This window comes from Aotus nancymaae, unplaced genomic scaffold (genome assembly GCF_030222135.1).
Source record: "Aotus nancymaae isolate 86718 unplaced genomic scaffold, 86718_ANA_hifiasm-v0.15.2.pri h1tg000111l, whole genome shotgun sequence".
Lineage (NCBI taxonomy): Eukaryota > Metazoa > Chordata > Mammalia > Primates > Aotidae > Aotus > Aotus nancymaae.
The window spans coordinates 91,283-109,529 of NW_026988526.1; the positions used below are offsets into that span (position 1 = coordinate 91,283).

General features: G+C 40.0%; 1 protein-coding gene across 1 annotated transcript in view; it reads left to right on the plus strand.

Annotated features, from left to right (window-relative positions):
• The first annotated feature begins 4,166 nt into the window (after positions 1-4,166).
• The window catches only part of LOC135272555 (E3 ubiquitin-protein ligase Midline-1-like), a 52,001-nt gene continuing 37,920 nt past the window's right edge, over positions 4,167-18,247 (plus strand). The window contains exon 1 of the mRNA XM_064370963.1: positions 4,167-4,458. The gene's annotated coding sequence lies outside the window, so the exon portion shown is untranslated. The remainder of the gene's footprint in view (positions 4,459-18,247) is intronic.

An 18,247-nucleotide genomic window follows, 5' to 3' on the forward strand; every position in this document is an offset into this window, starting at 1 on the left:
GTAAAAAAAAATTAGCCAGGCATGCTGACACGCACCTGTGGTGCCATCTACTCAGGAGGGTGAAGTGGGAGAATCACTTGAGTCCAGGTGGTTGAGGCTGAAGTGAGCTGGTCATATAACCATTATACCACTGCACTCCAGCCTAGGCAGCAGAGTGAGACCCTGTTTCAAAAACATTTTTTTGAAAGTAATAAAGTTAAATGAAATAAAATTAAAACCTTGAAAATTCATGCATAAACCATTTACAAGATTACTCAAGGGTAGATAATGAATAATCTGCTATATTTAATCAATTAACACAAACTAGATGCTGTTAAAATATTTCACCTTTAAAAGCATAGAATTATTAAATTGGAAGGTTTAAAATGGCATGATTTGCTTTGATTCCTTAATTTTCTAGTGAGGAAACAACAAGCTTAGGGTCCATTTCTGGCTTCATAGATTTCTTCCCTTCTTTCCAGCGTTGGTCATCCAACACATTCACACGACAAGCTATGGCGATTGCACTGGGCACACTTTCCAATATATGATTTTATTCAATCTGTCTGATTGTCCCCTGAGAAATCTTGGGCTTAGAGATATTGATTGGTTTACCTGAGGTCTATTAGCCAGTTAGCGACCAAGTCAGCACAGAAAACTGACTCCAAGTCTTATTTGACGAATCCTTGTGGTATGCCACATTGTTTCCCTTAACCAACCGAAAGAAACTAATTGAAGGATTACCTGTACACAGGGAGTAGAAACTTCTTCTTTTTGTGAGTTTCTGTAAGAATTACAGGAGAGATTTTTTTTTTCTAAGTGGGGACTCTTGTTGTTGTCAACTTAAATTAACTTTACTAATCACCTTGAACACAGTATTTCATAAATTTCCCTCTGTCCCCATAATAAAACAGCTGGATTTCTGAAACCTCTGAGGGAGAATAAATTTGCTCTTTTCATAGCTCCCAAAGTCTATGCACTTGTACTGGGCACTCTCCAGGTGGCTGCATAGACAACGTTAGCTTGATTTTCATTGACTTTTGATATGTCCTGACACACATTAAAATCATCTATGTGAAATTGCTGATATTCAGCCATTTTTTACTTACACAAACATTCACACTCCATGTTCTTTGATCTAAGAGAACACTGAGAGAGGTGGCACAAGTACTGTTAGGTATTCTCCAAGGGCGCTATACCAATGCCTGTGCGTGCCCGAGTAGTGCCGCCTGTACAGGACTATCCACCCAGAACCTATGTTAGGTTTGCTAGGAGGTCTGTTGATAACCAGACCTGCAGATAACTAACACGATTATCAACTAGGCTGCTTCCTTTTGAAGAAGAGCTGTCAAAACTTACAACATCCCTTCAGCTAACATTTGCAAACATTGTTAATTGCAGATTTGGGAACAGAACATCTGTTAGTTTTGTAGAGCAAGTTCCTTTACTCATTTTACTTATTTCTCTTTTTTTCTTCTTCTTTCTTTCTTTTTTTTCAGAGTCTTACCTTGTCACCCAGGCTGGAGTGCAGTGGCACAACCTAGGCTCACCGTAGTGTCAACCTCCTGGGTTCGAGTGATCCTCCTACCTTAGCCCTCCAAGTACCTGAAACTACAGGCACATACCACCACGCCCAGCTAATTTTTTTTGTAGAGACAGGATTGCACCATGTTGCTCAGGCTGGTCTCGAACTCCTGAGCTCAAATGATCATCCGCTCTCCTCAGCCTCCAAAAGGTCTAGGATTACAGGCATGAGCCACCGCACCTGGCCTCACTGTTTGTAATAGGTGGGTCAAATCCTCACTCAATGAACAGCCTCCAAAGGACCATTTATTTCACTCAGAATTTTAAACATTTCTATTTGTTTATTTGTAAACGAAAAAGCAGACTTTGTGTATCCCAACCATTCACTTTTTAGAGGTTTTTCTGAATCATGAAGGCAGCATATTTTATGGCACTGTGTTAGTTCAGGCTGCTCTAACAAAATACTGTGCCTTAGACTGCGTCACTTATAAATGACAGACATTTATTGTTCATAGTTCTGGAGGCGGACAAGTCCAGGATCAAGCTGCCAGCAGATTTGGTGTCTGATGAGGGTTCTCTGATTCGTCAGTGGTGCCTTGCTGCTGTGTCCTCACATGGCAGAAGGGGCAAACAGGCTCCCTGCAATCTCTTTTATAAGGGCATTTTGCTTTAAGAGCATAGAAGATGGAGAGGATTAGTTTTTCTTGGGGCATTTGGGGAAACCACGAATGAGTGGTGACATTTGAGATTATAGGATAGTTGGTTAGTGAGTCAAGGGAGAATAAAAATGGAAGGAACATTAAAAGGGCACAGTCCTTGAGAGAGGAAATCCCAGCTCATATTTACCTTTGAGGTGATGAAAGCAGAAGGTAGATGCAGTTGTAGCTTCTACTGAAGGTGATCAACAGATGTGCCATGGGACTGAACTCCAGTGGTATTTAATGACAGCAGCCCTGCGTAGCTTCCTGTGTCCTGTGGCTGGGGCATACCTAGGGCAGGGATACAGGCAATATATCTCAAAGTGAATCAGAGTCCTTTGTCAGTGGGATAAAATGCTGATTCTCAGGCTCCTCAGCAAACCTACTGAATCAGATTCTTTTGCTGCAGGGGCCTGGGGATTTGCATTTTTAACAATCTGCCCAGAGGTCTCCTTGCACCCTCAAGTTTAACAACCAACCTTTCAAAGCGCGATTTCATCACCCAGGAGACATTTGGTAATGTCTGGAGACATTATTGGTCATCACAACTGTGGGGGTGCTACTGGCATCTAGTGTGCAGAATCCAGGGATGCTGCTACACATCTTACAGTGCACAGGACAGCCCTCATGACAAAGAATTATCCTGCCCAAAATGTCAATAGTGCTGAGATTGAGAAATCCTGAACTGTATCATATGAAGGCCTCTCAAGTAAAAGTACAAGAAGTGGACTGAAGTCAGTTGGTGTCACTATGTGGCTCCTTAGGCTACTCAGGCCAGGGGGCTAGGGTTATGGGCTTCCAGGCCCAGGTATCCGGCCAGCACATTTTCATAGAACTGGGCAGAGCTCACATGTATTGAACCCATGTAGATGACACTCCTGAAGCCACCAATTCATTATTTTCTAAGTTTTTTTTTTTTCCCCCTCTGGTACCAAAACATTTAAAATCTTTATTGAATTATTGTCACAAAATTGCGGTCATTTCTTGGGGGGAAAATATGCTACTGGTTCTACACAAAGTACTCTTTGCTCAACTTGCACTTCCTTGAAATCCAAAAGGTAGATTTACATTAAAATCATGTTGGCTAAGAGTTGAAAAAAGTTACTGCTTATATGGAGTTGAGAAAGCAAACTTTGGAAACTTCGAGTCTGAGTTTGTTTCTAAGAAGCCAACTACTTCTCCGGGTCTCCTGCAATCCTGCCAAGGTGATGTCCAGCTTGTCCCTGTTAATAAGTTCAACAGAGCAACCCTGTAGGGAAGCCAAACCATAGAAAAATGTTTTGTTTGTTTGTTTTTGTTTTTTTTTCTGAACAAAATGTCAGTGTTTCTTGTTGTAATGACAATATTGTTATTTGAAATTATGCCTCGGGCCCTCAATAGGTAAAGATTGTTGTTCGTTTGCTGCATTTCAAACAAATTGTGTGCACGTTCCCATTAAGGTTTATTTTTCTTACATTGAATATACAGTTAATCTATATGGAGAGGAGGCAGGTAACAATCCTTTCCGGATTGTTCGTTTTAGTTAAGGTGTTACGCATGACAATTTGGTTTCCTTCCCAGTCTTTTGCAAAAGTAAGGCTTCAGTGCAAGATATCCTTTTAAAAATACCCTTGGGTCCTGAGTGTTGAACTTTTCTGGCTGAAATAATTTTGCACCTTCCAAATGTTTTAACGCTGTTAGGGAGCTCTTAAAAATGCAAGGATTTAAGACCCTTAGCTAGTTAAGCGTTTAGCCGAACCAGAGCTGTTAGATAGGAATGGAACTCATCCTTTACTTTCGGAGCTTTGGACACTGTTTCCAGCTGCTTCCAGCCATTTGAATCCTGAAAGCTCCCCTAATCCTCGCGGAGGCAGCCTTTCTGGCGCCCAGGACGCAGCCTTTCTGGCACCCAGGACCCACCCCCTTGCTTCTGATTGGCGAAGCTCCTCCACGGCCCAAGCCAGCCACCTACGACGTCTCTGAGAACTGATTTGAAATAAGAGCCAGGCGGTCCTCGCTTCCCTGCGACCGACTTTTCATAGGCTGGGGGAGAAAAGGTTGAGAAAGTTGACATTGTCTCGGGCAGAGTGTGTGTAGCAACAGATCAAAGGAAAAGAGGACGAAAACGTGCTCTTTGCTGCCCGGAGATTTCGCCGGCTTGCTTTTGTCTTGCGGGCTCCTGTCGGGTTCGGCGTTTTCCGCTCTGAAGACTGCGGCGTGGGCTCCGATGCAGCTCGCTCCCTGCCGGATGGGTCATGGGATTCTAAACATGAGGCAGGTAAGCTCAGGCGGCTGCGCTGGCGGCGGAGGGGGCGGGCGCCGCCCGGGACCCCTGCGACCTGTTACTCCCGAGAGCTTGCTCAGTTAGCAGGCGTCCGGCCGTAGTCGATGCGTTTGGTGGAAAGACGGGGCTGCATTTTCCTGAGACGGCCAAAGAAGCACAGGACCTGAGCCACCCCGGTCCGGTCCTCGCCACCCGCCCCCGCTTTCGCCTCTAATGGTGGTTGATGTCAGGCAATCATTGTAAAGGGCTTACAAGCAGTTTGTAGACTCTATGTAAATCAATTCGAGTTTGCAGCCGCTGGAATGTATTGTGCAGGGTGTATCTTGAGCTTTTAGTGCCTCTGCCCTATGCTTTGGGCTGGAATAAAGACAGCTGAATGTTCTGAAAAAGAATTTCACGGGGCCGCTTATCTCATTTTGGTTTCGCATTCTGAGCACTTCTGCGTTTCTGGCGGAGAAGGCGGAACCAGCTTGCAATGAGCACAAACAGCCCTTCCAGAAAAATGCAAATTTTTCTGTTCTAGCAGTTTGGAAACTGTATTGCTTCTGGACGTGAGAAGACAGCCCTGAAAGTAGTGAGCGGAGAAAGGGCTGGGGGATTACTTAAATGAGTCTTTGAAAAGAATTCTAAACCAACAGCTTCTTCCGTGGCTCTGGGGCATGATGATAAAATTCCTTATCAGCCCAGGAAGAGGTTTATAGCTTTGCTGTTAAGCAAGAAAAGGCAAGAAAAAGTGGACGTAGGAAGCCAAGGAGAGGGCGTGCTTTACGACTCAAAGTTATGGAACAACCTTACGTCAATATCTTTAAATATCAAGATCAATACTCATATAAGGAAAAACAAGGCTGGAAAAACCTGCCAATCGGTTGGAAGGGCAGGGATTCCAAGAGGAGTGCTATTGCTTTTACCAGCTCTGAATAAATCCGGGAGGGAAAGTTAGCATCTGTATCGCCACCGGAAAAGCTCTTCACTTTTTCTTTTAAGTGGGTTGGGCGCTAGCCACCCTACACACTTTGAGGGAAGTGAGCTTTCCATTTAGGAACGTAGGCGAGGGGTTTAGAACACTATCCCGCAGCCTTGGGAGACGAAGCAGATCCCCCATCAAACTGTGGAACGGTCAGTGCTAACCCTCCGCCTTCCTGCCCCCTCACTTGTTCCCTCAGCAAGCGTGCTTGGCAAGTTTCAGTGAGTGCAGGAAAGCTCTTGCGGAGGAGCAAGTCCTGTCTGAGTGCCATGAATTGCCCTTGCCTTGTTAGGGACTGTGGGGCGGACACTCGTTTTAAGTTCTGCAAACTCACAGTCCAACCTCATACTTTTAATGCCTGCCAAAGTGGGATAAGGAAAAAGAAGGAGAAGGCTAATTGGAAAGGATTGAAAAGGAAAAAGAGGAACGCAAAACATTTTTGACAAAGGTCCTTAGCTGGAACAAAGAAGTTATTTGATCTTGTGCAGAGCCACCTGCCCTCTCCTCGGTGGTGTCTGAGCTCAGCTTCCAGAATCCCTGTTCCCACACGGTTCCTCAGGAACCATGGCAGTCTCCGTGCCTTATGCCCAAGGCTTGCTTCCCCCAGCTTGTATGTGACATTTATGTGAACTTGAAAAACAGCTCAGTGTTGAAGTTTTAGGGGCACAAGTACACACGTAGTGACTCCTTAGTTATTTAATGAATGGACAACTTTTTATCTCACAGCTATGTTTGTCTAATAATTTTTTTTTTTTTTTTTTTTGGCCTGTTCAGAACTTGGAAAGCGAGTGGGATGGAACAAGGGAGCAGATGAAGGAGAGAGGCAGGATCATTGTTCATCCAAAGAACGAGGACAGTTTCCAGAATCTAACATGTTGTTCCATGGCAGCCAGAACAAGAATGTAGGGAGGAATGAGATGGCGGCGTTATTGGCATAGGTCGATCCCTACTTTGTTTGAATTTCTCGTGGGGAAACCTGACTATTTCATCCAGGCAGGGTGAATTGCACCCACCAGCCAATTTGTCATCTCAGCCCAGCAGCTCCAGCTGGATTTACAGGGTTAACTATCAAACAGACCTGTGTGTCATCAGCTCAGCGATGAAATTCAATCTCTTTGCTGATGAGTGATCTGTCCCTAGGGCTGCACAAATGGCGTACACTGGTGTGGCAACCCAGAAGAGACCACTGCCTGCCACTGATAGCCAGAAATTTGGGGTAGCCAGAAATTGTCAGCAGAATTAGAAAACTGTTTGACTAGCTATAAGATTCACAGGGGTTTGGGCTTCTGCCATGTTGGCAGAAAAGGAACGGTGTAGAAACATAGTATTCTTTGAGGGTTCCTAAGGCCATGGCTGGTTCCTTAGGCCAAAGAAAAGTATAAATCTGACTCACCTTGATCAGGAAGTAATTTTAAAATATATGCCAACCTGTCTCTGCACTCTGATCATAAACGGTAAACTTTTCTGAACCTTCCTTAAGAAGGAATTTGGTCTGTTCCCAGGCAAAAGGAAAAGCATGGCCACCTGTTCTAGAAGGCTGGCCAAAAACAACAGGTTTGCCTGTGGCATTCCCGCAACTGCAAATATCCTCCCCACATGGCAAGCCACCCATTGTCCCTACACATGAGAAGAACAAATAGTTCATTCTTGAGCTTGGGGGAAAAAATCAGATTCTCTAGACAAAATTATCTACTAGACATATTTTGTGTTTTTGACATCCTGATAACTTTAGAGAAAAACTCTAAGAGAAGAAGGTGCATGCTGTGTTTCTGATCTACTAAAACAAAATGAGTAATGTAGCTGCTAAATTCTTGCAAGGCCAGGATGCTGCTCTTTCAAGGAAGCTGTGAATCTGTTTGATTAGCCCGTTCTGCATTCTTTGGATTGGAATTAAAATGCCCAAGGACATCTGGCTTAATAATGAAAGTCTTCGTATTAATCTTTCCTCTGAGGATTAGAAAGCCCTTTACAAACCAGTCTATTTATTCTCTGCCACATCCCCAGGAAAGAACGAGGTGGCAATTTGATCCTCATTGAACAAATGGTGAGACGAAGGCAGAGAAAGGTTAGGTATAAAGAGACACAGCAAGTTAGGGGCAAGTTTGGGGACGAATACTCACACACCCAGAAAGACGACCTGTGCAGGTTTAGGATCTCAAATGGCATTCTAGGGATTAAAATAGAATCTCTCTTACAGCCTTCTTTTTCTTATCATTCTATAACTGGCAAGTATATTGTGTCCCAAATATGTTGTATGGTTTCCTTCATCTGAAAGTCAAGACTCTCACAGTTCAAAAAGCAGTTCTGTTCTCATTTGTCTCAACATTGAGATCAGGCAGTTTTTATGACATCTAATAGAAAGATACAGTAACTAACCGGAATTTTAAATATGCATCTGAGAAATGTTCCCTTTCAACAGATGTTTTAAGTTTTTGCACATGGTTTAGAGAACGCAATGTCTTCAACATATGTTAAAATTTTAATTTCTTCCCTCCTATCTCTTTCTCAGCAAATGTTATAATCATAAGACTTCCTGTCAGTTAAAAGATCCTTGTTGGTCACTTTGAAATAATTTTTTTTTTTTGAGTCATGTTTGTAGTTCACTTGGCTGCGGACCGCATAGGCTACAAGCAAATCCGTTAATTGGTAGTTGCATGTTATCCGCAGACATTCCAGCAAATTTTAAGGCTAAGTGCGTATGTGGATGTCTCCTGGCTTTGATCGTTTGTGTGGTAAATAGACATCCAAAGTAGCTATGGCAACCTGGGTTGTGCATTGGTGAAAGGGGGGGATTTGGTTACTGGACAAAGAGTAATTTGTTTGATTAGAAAAAGGTGGGGGCAAATCAGGACATTTTTAACCCGCATGATTTGAGGATCCCAGTTCAATCAAATCATTTGGATTTTTCTCAACAGGCAAAAAGAAGTAATGGCTAACCACACCAGAGTGTTTTGCAGACGTAATTTAACTTCTTTTTAAACAAGTGGTTGCTACTTTCCAAAAGCAATTTATACAATGAAAAGGAAGTACAATATATCTTATAAATATCATCAATATCCCTATTGTACTAAGTATGAACGTTTTTATTTTCAGAACTTGATGGGACTTTGAAAGACCAGGATGTGATTGGAGGTGTGCATTTCATGTATCCACCTGCAGGGGTCAGGCTTGAAGTTCCCTTGGTCTGAAGATCAGGCGGAGGACTTCACTGCGGGGAGCCCGAGGCAGAGCCAGAGAGAATTGCTCTGCTTATTTGGAACAATTAGTTAGCGATTCTTTAATCTTGTGACCAAAGCTACTATGAAAATGAGTTCGTTCAAGGAAGAGAAATATCAAATACGCTGTGATTAAAGAAAGGGCGATAAAGCCAGGTCAAACAGCAATCTAATAATCTCCATTTAGATATAAGGCAGTTTACCTGGAAGATTCTGGCTCATTATCAACTCCTTTGATTTCACACAAAACTGAGCTCAGGGGTTTTGTTCTAGAAACTTGTTTGCCCAGTTCTATGAGCTGGCATGTTATAAAAATATCTTTAAACTAAAAAGGATACAACTTTAGGGAGCCATCTGGATCCAAAATATTCACACACACGCACACACACACACACACACACCCAGACCCAGGAAAATATTCCATTGACACAAGATCAGGATGGTTAATGGCCTACAGAAGGTTAGGTGATGTTAGGAGCACAGAAAATTGAGGCACAGAGAATGCCGCGAGAGGACTTTCCTGAAAAAACAAACCAAACCAAAGAAAATAACTTACCTGCTTTGTGCTATGAAAGAGAGGTTCTGAGTAAACATGGAAGAAGTGCTGATCATTTGTAGTATAAGTGGATGTTGAATTTCTTATATTCAGTCGACCGTTTATGATGAATATAATATAAAAGGCTGTCCTTCCTTTTTTATATCATTCAGTGACATTTACTGAGCATTTACAGAATTAATGTATTCTGCTACATTATACATGATTACTAATGTATCGGGACACTTTCTGGGTTCCAAACATGATTTTGGTGAGCTCCTTGCCCTCAAAGAACTTTCGGTCTGGTGAACAATTTATTTATTGTACCAGTAGCACAATATAGGTTTTTCCACGGTCAAAATGACTGCTCGTTAATATCTATATTTGTCTAGATAGGGATCCACTTGAAAAACTGGCGGTATCCAAAACCTTGTTGAACTCAGGAGACTTGAGAAGTGATTTGTAATTGTGAAATTTAGTTGATTTTTAACCCACAGGTCCATTTGTAGAAATTTATGACTTCCTACATAAAGTAAATTTCTCAGTTATTAAATAGTAATTCATTTTTCTCAATACGGAAAAGTAACTCATAGGTAGTCTCCAATCTAGGAATACTTTATGTTTTAGGAGTTTGTTGTTTGCAACCCAGAACATTTTCCAGTGAAAAATAATCAATCTGATTAATGTGAGATCAAGTTCTGGGTTTTGATGACATGCCACTGTGTTATACAGCATGGAAACTGAAGGAGAAAGAATTGTCACACTTTTGGTAATAAGCCAGTCATGGCAATATTTGAAATATGAAGTTTGTACTAGTTATCAGCTTTCTTTCTCCTTCCTGCTGATGTTTTCTGGTCTCACTGGGGCACCTCCCCAGTCCTGTCCTAATATCTAGTGAATTAATAATTGTTCTTTTTCCCCCTCTCCCCTCCCCACTTCCAAACCACTTTCCTGTTTCCTCTAGTCAATGGTCTCTGCCACATGGCAGGAGAGAAGTAATATGGGTGAGCTAAAGCTCAAGACTCTTAGCCCTTTAACCCTTAGGATGAATCTTTAATCGTGGAAATTTCAGGCAGTGGAGCCTGGAACTACAAAACACATGATTTTCCTTTCAGGGACAATATTTGGGGTCAGAACTTGCTGGTGTGTCTGTCTGTGGGTCAGACCTCTTCATTTGTTCTTTCGCAGCATCCTGCCTGAACTTCAGGACCCACTGGGGTGTTTGTGAGTAACAGCCAGGGAGCCACAGGCCCCAAATTGAGAGGGCATGATGGTGTTTGTGGGTTTGGGTTGTTTGTGAGTATGCTGTTTGTATGCTGAGCACTGTCGACTTGGATTAGAATAAATAGAAAGAAAATAGCTATAGCGTCCTCTAATCCACACGGGTATTTGAGATGGTGTATATATTTCTGCTTAATTGTTTGTCTGCCTATCTTGGGACTAAGTTATTCCACAGCAAGAGTCACATCTTAATTACCTTTGAATCCCGACCCAAGCCCAGTGTCTGGCACACAATAAGAATCATTAAGTGTTCTACAGGCGCATGCTAGATGAATTTCAATAAAAGAGAAAATGGAAAATGCTCCTTAAAATCAGAAGGGATATGAAGAAGAAAGGGCATTAGAAAGGTCTGGGAAACAGCAAGGACTAAATAGATCAATAGTAGAGAAAATTAACATAGTTTATGATTACTGAAGCATATACATATGGTTATATATATATATATAGTCCATTTATATACATATAAATAGTCTCTCCCTCTCTATGTATAGTCTGTTCAATTGTATGCTGAGCAAGAACACAACCCAAAACATGGTAAGCAGCTTGGCTTATCCTCTGCTTGATTGTTCTGCAGAAATAATTTAAGAAATGGGTCATGCCCTCCAATAGCTCAAAGCCTAATCGCCAAGATAGAATCTGCTGCTTGCTCTCGTTGAAGCTAACCTGATGGTTTAGGGCTTAGGTCCATGTGCAGTTGTTTAATTTTGCCAGGTGAGTGGCATGCCCAGGGTTACTCTACAACTGAGATAGTGTGTCTGAAAGAAGACCGAAGCCTTCTTCATGTAGATGGTGGCCACATTTTTCATAGTGAAGTTCAAGATTTGTGCTGGACAAAGCATTTTCATTGCTGGTAGGTGTAACAGACTGAGAGTTATAGTTAAAATGACAAAATAGAAATTTCAGGGACATTTGATAGTTTATGGAAACAACAGGACTAATATATTATCAAAGAGTCTATGTGGTAGACTGTGGTATCTGCCGTATGTCAGGTTTTGGAGTGTTGCTTTGGTTGTGTGTATGTGTGTATTTGGAAGTGGTCTTCCCCAAACAATTAGGAGGAAGGTTTTTTTTTTTTTTTTTTGAAAATGGAATTCATTGAATGCCCTGCTGATTTAATAATAAGTAGATGAATGGCCAAATAAAGCAATATATAGATGGACAGCACCACCAAATATTATTAATAGAGATTTATTTACTTACATAGGATCAAGTCTTCTGTAGGAAATATATTAGGAATCCAGACTAAGAATACCGGTTAAAAGTTTAGCATTTCTGGGTTGACGTTTTAGCACAAGAAACACTTTACCTTCCATCTGGGAGCAAGATATGAGGGAGTTTACACCTAGAACCTAAGTCCTCTAGACTTCCCATCCCGTTCTCTTTTGTGATATACCATATGCTTTCTACTAAGATATAATTCGAATGTTTTCAGGTCATGTGCTATAATTCAATGTGATAATAAATTCCAAGGGAATTTGAATGGAATGATGGTTTATATTGAGGCAGCTCAGGAAAGACTACATCATCTTTAGTGGAAAATACTATCCAAAGAAGCAAAATAGTTAAATAATCTTATATTTGGGTTTTGTGCTTCTTTTGTGTATATATTCTTTGCTCTGATTTTAGTTAAGTATGAAAATGTCAGACAGTAAAAAATAGGAGGATTATATTTATACAGAAGAAAGTTTAGGGAGTGAGATGAGTCATTCATCCCATGAATTAATCAGCTCTGCTTTGAGGAAATAGGGCAGGAAGGTAAAATGGAACACACAGAAGAGAGAAGAAAGTGACTTCTTTTAGTCGATGTATGATGGGGAAAGCGGCAGAGAAAAATTGGCTATTTGGTGAGTGATTCAGTTGAGTTCCTTTTCAGTGGTCAATGTTTAAAGTGAAATTCTAATGAGATTGATGCTGCCCTTTCTGTACGGCTCTGAGTAAAAGAGGGAAAAAGAGTCATAATAATTAATTGAGAGGGGTATGACTTTCTGAGTAGATAAAAACATGATAGCAGACTATTAGATAATGAATATTTATTGCTTGATGCTTCTCGGTCTGGAAGAGACACTTTGTGAATATTTCTCCTCTTTCTAACATTTCAGCTGTCAGAATTGAATAGTTCACATATAAACTACATTGTTTTGGTTTAACTAACAAAGAGTGATGAGACATGAATTGTTTGTGACAGCCTCTAACATTGATAACAGAAGACATTAATGCCCACAGACACAGCCTACATGGTAAAAATCTGGAAACAAAAATGCTTATTATGTTAGGCCAACGTGCTTTGACCTAGTTTTGCTTTTCTGCTTGGAAATTATGTCAGTATTAGTTACATCATCCCCTCGGATGAGCAATTCCACATTCTTGTTTATTTCAGTGTCATATTATTAGTTTTGTATATTTAGTTCTGACCTCCAAGGAGCCAAACTAATCCTCATTGACTTGCATTTTCCTTTTGAAATGAGACTTCTGTATGAGAAAGAGAGAGGATTTTATGTATTAACAAAACAATCTAAAATGCCTCTTCAAAGACATTCATTTCTCCTTGATCTCCACTGCCCTCTTGAAGGTTCCTAGAGGCCATCCAGTTTTCTGCTGCTCAGAATTAGTCTTTTTTTCTTTGTCTTATGGGGATGGAATAGATTACTGGGCCTAAACTGCCATAGTTGAATAACAGAAAGTAAAACTGTGAGGCTGACGGGACATTTCCCAGCCCATCATCCTTAAATTTGCCCTTTTCGTGTTTCTGCTTTACTTCTTCATCCAGCAGAAACTGGCTTAACATATTTTTCCTATTTAACATTTTTATTGAATACTTTTCAAAATGAATTATTTCCTCAGTTGATTTCGAACACATTTTTTTCTGTCATTTAATACTTTATATCACTAAGGAAAGAACCATTTAATTCTTTCATACATTTATGAATTCTAATCTTCAAAGAGTGTGAGTTCTCCGAGTGATCAACTTACGTCAAATTTACAAGTATAATTTACGACCAGAAGACCTTGAATGCTTTTTGGTGCGCATGTTTTGGCATTCCTTATTAACAAATGTAATCAGGCAAAAGCCCACAAGAATATGTATTCCTGGTCCCTCTTTAAAAATGTACCATTTGCTCTTGTTGTCTAATTAAGGCTTTGAAAGTTAAAAATCCCTTTGTTGTTAGCTCCTTTACAAGTCTTCTGCCTGAGTGCAGAAAACATGAGAAGGAAATGTCCTCTTCAGAGTATAACCAAACCAACTAAATTTTAACCAGGTAAATTGTTGATTAGCATTGGATCATTTAAAGAAACAGTATGAAAGTAATTGGGATAGGCACATGTCCTAATTGTGTGATCCCAGGGGGCTTCAAACATTGTTTGAAACATTCACCTCAGAGATTATATTCCATGTCTGATCCTTATGCTAATTTGAATACTACCATCCTGAAGAAAAACTTCTTTATAGGATTTCTTGAATCCCTAATTGTATATAAACATTGTCATTCCCAAGCTGTTCAAAGTTGTAAATTATAGTATACGGTGTGTCTCCTGTTGTGATATCAATTTCTACAGCAATTTTTCTGATTGTTGTAGGCAAATGTAAATATATTTCCCTCCTCTTACACGAATATTGGCCTTTCACATACATTATTCTGCACCCTGGCTTTTTTCCACCTTACAATATATCCTAGAGATCTTTCCGTAACAGTGTGCAGAGAGTTTCCTCTTTAAAAACAAAACAAAACTGCATATCATTGCACTATGACAATGTACCATAATTGATTTGACCCTTCCCCTACTAGTCACGTGGAGTGTGTCCAATCTTTTGCCATTAAAGCAATGTGCACAGAAAAACGTTGTGTTCATCAGTTTGTGTGGGGCAGGTATATCTGTATTAAAAATCTCCAGAAGTGGGATTGCTGGGCCAAAGGGCAAATGTAGTTTCTAATTTTGATAAATAAGTAACATTGCCTAGCCAGCCTGTGTGAGAGCACTGCTCCAGAACCTCATCAATAGAGAGCATGGTTCAGGTTGTGCACCTTTGCCTGTCTGATACCTGAAAAGTGGCATTTCTGTGTAGCTTTGCATTTGTCTTCTGTGTGATGTTGAGTATCTTTGCATATATCGGAGGTCTGTTTGCATTTCTTATGCAATGTCTGCTCATATTCTCTGTTTAGAAAAAGAAAATGCCAGGTCTAGTACAATCATGTTTGATGTATTTTGACAATGATAAAACTACTATTTAGTAAGAGAATCACTCCAGGCAGTAGACTTAGGGGCACAATGTCAGAGACCCTTGAGTAAAGACCCTAATGTGTCACATCTTAACTCTGTGACCTTGGGTTGATTCCTTGGGATGTTGATTCCTGGTACAGTGGTGTCTCATTTGTATTGGTTTTTAAAAAGTGAGTGTGTTCAGTACCTCCCGGGTTGATTCCTTGGGAATCATCCCAAGGTCCTTCCAAGTTTCCTTACCTGGAAAATTGAAGGTCTTTCCAAGTTTCCTTACCTGGAAAATCGAAATGATGTGGATACCTCACAGGGTTTATATAATCACTAAATGAAGGATTATATATAAAAATGGTATATAAAGCACTTAACAGAGTATAGGTTATATACTTGGCACTTAAATGTTATGTTAACTTCTCTTTTTTTAGATACAAACTTAAGGTTTCAGAGAGGCTGGGTTTTAGGACATTTCAGCCTCAGCCTCTGAATGAATACATATCCACCCTCACAGAGGCATGTAAATATACACATATGTACACACGGTGGAATAATGTATGAAGTGGCTGTAATGATTCAAAGCATCTCTTTAGGCAAATGTGCATGTGTATGCATGTGTGCATGCGTATGTATACATAGTCCTGTAATGTAAGAAAACTGGTTTGTTGCTAAAAATATATACCCTTTTAGAACAATTTTTTCTAATATGCTAAAACAACACCAAATGATATTAAATGGACATGGTCACTTATCACTACATCTCATATTATAATCCAAGAAAGCATTTTCTTCTTCATCTGTCTTATTCTTACAACAGTTAAACTCTTACAGTGTTACACACCTTATATTTAAAGCTACACCTAGAAATAAAATTACACCCATGTTTGTGTATTTATGTCTTTAAAACAAAAATAAACACAGCAGTAAATACAAAAGGTAGAAATGGAAAATAAAAACATTTTAGAGGGCATGGTGCCAAGGGTTGCCACTACTGAGGGCTGAGAATGTAACACGGGCCAGCTATACACCTGCGAATGAGACTATTTGGGTGATCTTGTTTCCCAGGGCTCTGTTGTTAAAGAAACATAATTTTAAAAATTTTATTTTGAAATAATTACAAATCCATAGGAAGTTGTGAAAAAATGTACTTGGTGTTCTGTAAACGTTTACCTATCCCTTGCCCCATCCCTAACCCCTGGAAAACAGTAATCATCTGTTCTCCATCTCTATGATTGTGCTACTTCAAGAATATAATATAAATGTAATCCTACAGTATGCAGTTTTTTGAGGTTGACATCTTTTCCCACTCACCTAAATTTTCAAGGGGTTTATCCAAGTTGTTACATGCATCAGTCGTGTTTCCATTTTTATTGCTGAGTAATGTTCCTTGGTATGGATGTATGACAGTTTAACCATCAGCTTGTTTAAGGACATTTGGGTTGTTTCTACTTTGGAGCTATCACAAATAAAGTTGCTATGAGCATTTGTGTGCAGGATTTCGTGTGACTGTAAATTTCCACTTCTCTGGGATGAATGCCCAGGAGTGCAGTTGCTGGGTCACATGGCGAGTACGTATTTAGTTTATAAGAAACTGCCAAAGCATATTGCAGAGTGGCTGAATCATTTTACATTCCCACCAGAAATGTATCAGTGACCCAGCTTTCTCTGCATCCTACCCAGCATTTGATGTTGTCCCTGTTTTCATTTTAGCCATTCTGGTAGGTGTATAGTGGTGTCTCATTTGTATTGGTTTTTAAGAATGTGCAGAAGATACTTCATAATCCAGTGTGGGTGTATTCAATACCCCCCAGGTAAAATTCTTACACCTATATGGGCCTATCTTGGTGCATGAATGAATTGTCAAAAATGTCTATGATTGCTGCATTTTTAGTTGAACCCTGACTGAAATATTGAGAGCAAAAAAGAAACTGTGTTGTGCAAAATATATCTGAACATTAGACTGGCCTTCAATTTATATTCTGAGACACTCAGAGAATTGATACTTGCTCAAGACATGGCAGATGCACACCCCAGCACCTAACTTCACTGTAGGAATAGACACATTAGGTATCAGGAAAAATTGCTAAGACTGTTTAAATTTCACTCCCCTTTTCCAACATATTCCATTGCCTTTGCATTTGCACAAGTTAAATAGGGGTATGATCCATCTTCATTGTCAATATACATGTAGATGTGTGTAAATCTACAAACATACATATACACACACATACATACACAGGATCTATGAATGTCAATCCCAAATGCTCCCCAACATCCAGTCTAGATTCTTCCAGGTTAGGATTTCTCAACTTTGGCACTATTGACATTTTGGGTTTAATAATTGTTTGTGGGGCTGTCCTGTCCACTGTAGGATATTTAGCTATATCCCTGGCCATAAGCCACTGGATGCCAGGAATACTCCCACACCCCCAAAGTGTGGCAACCAAAAATGTCTCAGCACATTGCAAAATGTCTACTGGGGGCAAAATAAACCCCCCTTTGAGAATCATTGGGGTAGGTAGAAGAGAAGGAGAGCCTCAGGCTTCAAGTTAGCTCACTGGGTTTGCTGAAACTTAGTAAGAATCTCCTTTCCAGCAGGGATCAGGTTTCGGTGCCCACCTGGTCTCTGATAACTACCAATCTCTAAATTTGTTTCTGCACATTATGGCTGAAGATTAGCGGTTAAAAGAAAGATACCAGCCTTTGTTTCTTAAAGAGCTTATACTCAATGCTTTAAAATACAAATTGGATCTGACACTGTTGTGGCTTGTGCCTGAAATTCCAGCACTTTAGGAGGCCAAGGCAGGAGGATTCCTTGAGCCAAGGAGTTTGAGACCAGCCTGGGCAATATAGTGAGACCTTATCTCTACAAAAGATTTAAACAATTAGCCAGGCCTGGTGGCGCGAGCCTGTAGTCCCAGCTACTTGGGAGGCTGAGATGGGAGGATTGCTTGAAACTCGGAGGTCAAGTCTGCAGTGAGTTAAGATGGCGCCACTGCACTCCAGCCTGGAACCTTGTCTCAAAAACAAAACAAAATAAAATAAAATACAAATCGAACACATATAATTGAAAACAAAACTTCATGCACACCTGGTTTTGTTTTACTTTGTATTGATGCTTTATCACTTATATTAGATATCATGATTATTTTAACAGATATAAAATTTAACAGGTAATAAAATACCTCATAAAATAGGGTATCTCTCCATATGCATAGAGAATTTTATAGAGAAATTGGCACAATTCCTGGATCTTCCTCTGATTCAATGTGTTTATCTTTGAATTATCTAATAAGAGGTTTTAAGGGACATTTAAAGAACTCCAAAACAGGCAAAAGCAAATGATAGTGTTTTAAAATTTAAATTATGTTTAAATGGCAACAATAATGATTTTATTATGTAAATGACAGAAAATGTTATGTATTTTTTTAACTTTATAAATTTACCTCTACATGGTAAAATAATATGTTTTATTTATTACATTTGGTATATAAATATATTCCTACTTTAGAATTAAAATAAGGTAAAAATAGTTATTGTTTGAAATACTGTAAGTTGTATATTCTTATCTGTATTGGA